The sequence below is a fragment of the Vigna unguiculata genome, chromosome 11 (genome assembly GCF_037176805.1).
Source record: "Vigna unguiculata cultivar grain cowpea cultivar isolate G323 ecotype 2 chromosome 11, ASM3717680v1, whole genome shotgun sequence".
Lineage (NCBI taxonomy): Eukaryota > Viridiplantae > Streptophyta > Magnoliopsida > Fabales > Fabaceae > Vigna > Vigna unguiculata.
In genome coordinates this window covers 27,574,368-27,579,771 of record NC_140802.1, presented here as the reverse complement: position 1 = coordinate 27,579,771, position 5,404 = coordinate 27,574,368, and positions in this window count along the sequence as shown.

The window sequence follows — 5,404 nt, the reverse complement described above, 5'->3', positions numbered from 1 at the left end:
CCTCCTGCTACTCTCACCACATGAGTCAGTTTGCTCTAGGTGAGACTAACTGACTCCTCAGAGTGTCAGGATGCAACCTTACATTGAATCCTTACCTAGTTATACAGATGGGGCACCACCATGGACATCCACTAACAGGGGCCTTGGAATTACGTCCCGACCACTAAAGCGCGACCCTGAAGAGTCTCACCTAGAGACTCCAAGGAATTACGCATTGACACGAACTACATCATAATCAACATCAAAGGAATGCTCATCATACATGTATCCTCAGATCAACCTTTATAAATCTTACTCATTCATATACCACGGCGAAATCAATACCAGCTCACTCTTACTGGAGCACGAATACAGGTTTGTATCATAATACCACGACCATGTCCCTTTAGTACCAACCATCTTGTAAAGTTTCATACCCACCTCATACCAAATCATACATACAGTTTAGTAACTACAGATTTCCATGCTTTTTATCGAGCCTCATACTTCAATCGGGGTGGAATCACGCCATAGACAATTCACAAATACCAACCACGAAAAACAGCAGCGCGACCTACAGCGGGTGTCGCTCAAGCTAGAGACCCTCGCTTAGGCGAGGGGAGTGCCCTCGCTCAAGCAGCAGGCTCTCGCTTAGGCGAGACTGCGTCAAGGGGCCTGGGAGTTTTTCGGCGAGGGCTCGCTCAGGCGAAGCCATCTCGCTTGAGCGAGATGGTTTTTCGCTCAAAACACAATCCACTCGCCTAGGCGAGTATTCGAGGAAAACTCCTGGGCGAGGACTTGTAATTCTCGCTTAGGCGAGATGAGCCCGCCTGGGCGAAAATGATAGGTTCCTTCCACTGTTCGACACTTACAAACCCAGAAACAGTGCACTCCCACACCAAACATTGAAACATAATTCCATATACATTCAATATTGTCACATGCACGCAATAGATGAACAAACCACACAGTTTATCAACCACAGATGAATAGTCTAGCTTCCCGTACCTGGGAGATGTTAGCTAGAGTTTCGATACTCGAGCGGTGAAGGACAGTAGCTTAAGGAACGACTTCGCGAACTGAAACCAGTAGGACAAGTTTAAAACGAGCTCACTAGAAAGCTCTAACTGAGAACGTAAAGAAGAGATGAAACGAACATAGAGCTCGAGTTGGGAGAGACTTACGCGGAACGAAAGAATGAGGTTGAGCTTGCTAGACTGTGACTTCTCCAAACCCTAGCAGAGGACGACGGCAGCTGCTCTAAGAGGTGAGTGGAAATCTGTTTTCACGAAGAGTGGTTACAAGTTAGGGTTTTGGGGTAACTTAGGTCAGAAATCGAATTGGGTCAACCCTAGTTAGGCCCAAAAGATTGGGCAGCCTTTAAAATTAAGTTGGCAGAAATAATTGGGCCTTACATTCCCTCCAACAACAAAAATTTTCGACCTCGAAAATAAAGACTCACCAGGTAAACAGATGTGGATGTGATTTCCTCATGTCCTCCTCTAACTCCCAAGTCGAGTCACCCGTGCTCCGATCCCAGATGACTTTAACCATACTAACCGTCTTTCCTCGACGTTCCTCAACCTAGCTATCCTCAAGAGCGATGGGTGGTACTTCCACAGTGAGGTCTTCCCTGATCTGTATATCCTCAGCTTCCAAAACGTGGGCCGGATCGAATACATACTTTCTCAGTTGTGACACATGAAACAGCGGATGAAGGTTCGCCAACTGTGGAGGTAAAGCTATCTCATAAGCCACCGGTCCAATCCTCCTTGTGATCTGATACGAACCAAGGAATTTAGGAGAAAGTTTCCTTGAGCGGAGAACCCTTCCCACACAGGTGGTTCGGGTCACCCTCAAGAACACATGATCGCCCGCTGCGAACTCCAAGGGCCTCCTCCTACGGTCTGCATAGGCCTTCTGCCTACTCTGAGAAGCCTACATTCTGTTCCTCACCATCCTCACTTTCTCGGTGGTCTGCTCTAACAACTCTGGTCCAACCTGATGAAGGATTATCTTGTTTCCTTTTAGATTTATGAATATGGTGAAGTTGTTTAAGAAAGCTTTTTTGAAAATTCCCACTGGACATTAAGATAGCATGCTATCTAGATGTGAAGGTTCATTTCTCAAGCTCATGAAAGGAAGAAGAGAGTTGGATTCAAGCTTAAATACACACGGCAATAACAACACTAAAGAGCAAAATGAAAGAAGAAACAATAAAAATGGAAAGCATAGAAGATGAAGAATGGAAGAAGCACGCCACTCATAGGGGGGGATCTAAGCCAACCAAGCCCTAGAGATGAGTGATGGTGCCACCACTTGCAAGCAAGATAAGGCAAATGTGAGTTCACTTCTAGGAAGGAGAGCTCACGAAAATTGGTGGTTGAATGCACAAAGTTTATAACAAAATGGTCAACCCTTTTACAAGACAAGGAGCACCCTTTAAATAGGAGTTCATAGGGGTCCTTTAGCAAATACAAAAACATGAAAAACGATTAATTAGAAAACCCTTAACCTAATGTGAGAGTGAGTCTTGGCCAAGTGAAGGGAGATGATTGGTGGAGGCATTCCCATGAGGATTCTAGGCCAAAAGAGGAAGGAGACCAAGTGACCTTCTAAGGCATAAACCACAAAGGCAAAAGGAGACAAGGTACATGTCTACTTTTGCTTTTGCTTTATGCTTTTTTGCTTTCCTCTCTCTTCCACTTCATCCAAGTGCTCCAATCACCAAGTGCCACCTAGCCATGCTCTACTTTCTCTTAATTACCTACAAAACAAGACAAACAAGGATTAGCATGTTGGTTTAAGTTAATCTAATCTTGGCCAAAGGTCAACTTTGGATCAAAGTCAACAAGTCAACCAAAATAAATCAACTAGAAACCAACTTAGGGAATTCAAACTAAAGTGATGCAAAACAAAGATAAAGGTGATGGAATAGAAGACTCCCCTCTAGACATGCTTCTAGTGATCCTTCTTGAGGGAGCTTCTAAGGAAGTGGTCATGCCTTCATCACAACCAATACCGCCTCTCCATCTTGATACCAGCAAAGAGGGGTCCTACATCTCCTGCCATAAAGAGCCTCGTATGGCGCCATGCCAATGCTCTCATGAAAACTGTTGTTGTAGGTGAACTCTGTCAAAGGCAATACCTCATCCCAAGCTCCCAGGTGATCTAATATACACGTCCGTAGTAAGTCCTCAAGTGACTGAATGGTCCTTTCTGATTGACCATCAGTCTGGGGATGGTACGCTGAGCTCATAGTCAACTTGGTCCCCAAAGCCTCCTGCAAGGTTTGCCAGAATCGAGACGTAAAACGTGGATCCCTGTCGGAAACTATGCTCGAAGGTACTCCATGCAACCTCACAATCTCCTTAACGTACAGCTGGGCCAACTTGGCCATGGACATCCTCAAGTTCATCGCCAAGAAGTGTGCACTCTTGGTCAACCGATCCACTATCACCCAGATGGTGTCATGTCCTCTAAAGGTCCGTGGTAGGTGGGTCACAAAGTCCATGGAGATGCTGTCCCATTTCCATACTGGTATCTCCAAAGGCTGTAGGATCCCATCGGGTCTCTGATGCTCCACCTTTGCCTTCTGACATGTCAAACAAACTGATACGAACTGGGCAACATCCCTCTTCATTCCCTGCCACCAGAAGGTCTCCTTGAGGTCCTGGTACATCTTAGTCATGGCAGGATGCAAGCTAAGACGACTTTTGTGCCCTTCCTCAAGGATCAACTTCCTCACCTTTGCATCATTAGGTACACAGATTTTGCCCTGAAACCTCAGTATACCATCATCACCCAAAGCAAAATCCTTAGCCTCATCTGACCCAAGCTCTTCTCTGACTCTGTTCAGACTGGCATCCAACAACTGCCTCTCTCTGATCAAGTCCAAGAAGTCACTAGATATAGTAAGGGTACTACACCTAATGGACTCGAGCCCCAACTCCACCTGTATCCTCATGTCTCTGAACTTCTCTAGTAGTTCTACCTCTTTTATCATGAGGTGTGCCGTGTGTACCGCCTTCCTACTTAGGGCATCTGCCACCATATTTGCCTTCCCTGGATGATATAGGAGCTCGAAGTCATAATCCTTTAGGAATTCCATCCATCTCATCTGCCTCATGTTCAGTTCCTTTTGGTCAAACAAGTACTTGAGGCTCTTATGATCGCTGAACACTCGGAACTGAGCACCATAAAGATAGTGCCTCCAGATCTTCAAGGCAAAAACTATAGCCGCCAACTCCAGATCATGAGTGGGATAGTTACGCTCATGTACCTTAAGTTGTCTCGAAGCATATGCCACAACCTTCTTCTCCTGCATCAAAACACATCCAAGTTCGAGGTGAGAGGCGTCACAGTAGACCTCAAACGGCTTCCTGACATCTGGGATCACTAGTATCGGTGCACTGGTCAATCTCCTCTTCAGTTCCTGGAAACTCTCCTCACACTTATCCGTCCAGGTGAAAGGTTGGTCCTTCCGAGTAAGCAAGGTCAAAGGTGCCAGTATCTTGGAGAATCCCTCTATGAATCTCCTATAGCAGCCCGCCAACACCACAAAACTCCTGATCTCCGTGGCAGATTTAGGACTTTCCCACTTTACCACTGCTTCTACCTTTGCTGGATCCACAACAATCCCCTGGGCAGATATCACATGCCCCAAAAACTGAACCTCATCCATCCAGAACTCACACTTAGACAACTTAGCATACAACTGTTTCTCTCTCAAAACACCAAGCACCAACCTCAGGTGTTCTACATGTTCCTCCCGAGTCCGGGAATAGATAAGGATGTCGTCTACGAAGGCTACGACAAACTTATCTAGGAAAGGCCGGAAGATCCTGTTCATGTAGTCCATGAACACTGCTGGGGCGTTGGTCACGCCAAAAGGCATATCCACATACTCGTAGTGGCCATACCTGGATCTGAATGTCGTCTTCTGCACATCATCGGCCTTCACCAAGATCTGATGATAACTCGATCGCAGATCTATCTTCGATAACACTGATGACCCATGCAACTGATCCATCAAATCATCAATTCTTGGGAGCAGATACTTGTTCTTGATAGTCATCTTGTTCAGTTGCCTGTAGTCCACACACAGACGTGAACTCCCGTCCTTCTTCTTTACCAATAATACTGGTGCTCCCTAAGGCGAAGTGTTGGGTCGGATGAACTGTTTCTCCATCAGCTATTCTATCTGTTTCTTGAGTTCCACCAACTTTGCCGAAGCCATGCGATACGGGGCCATCGAGACCGAACATGTTCCTGGGGCTAGATTAATAGAGAACTCCACCTCTCTACTGGGAGGCAACCCTGGTACCTCATCCGGAAATATGTCTTCAAACTCATGCACTACCGGTATAACTGATGTTCTCTCTCCCTCTCCTACCTCCATACGGGCAAAGATTATGAAGCATTG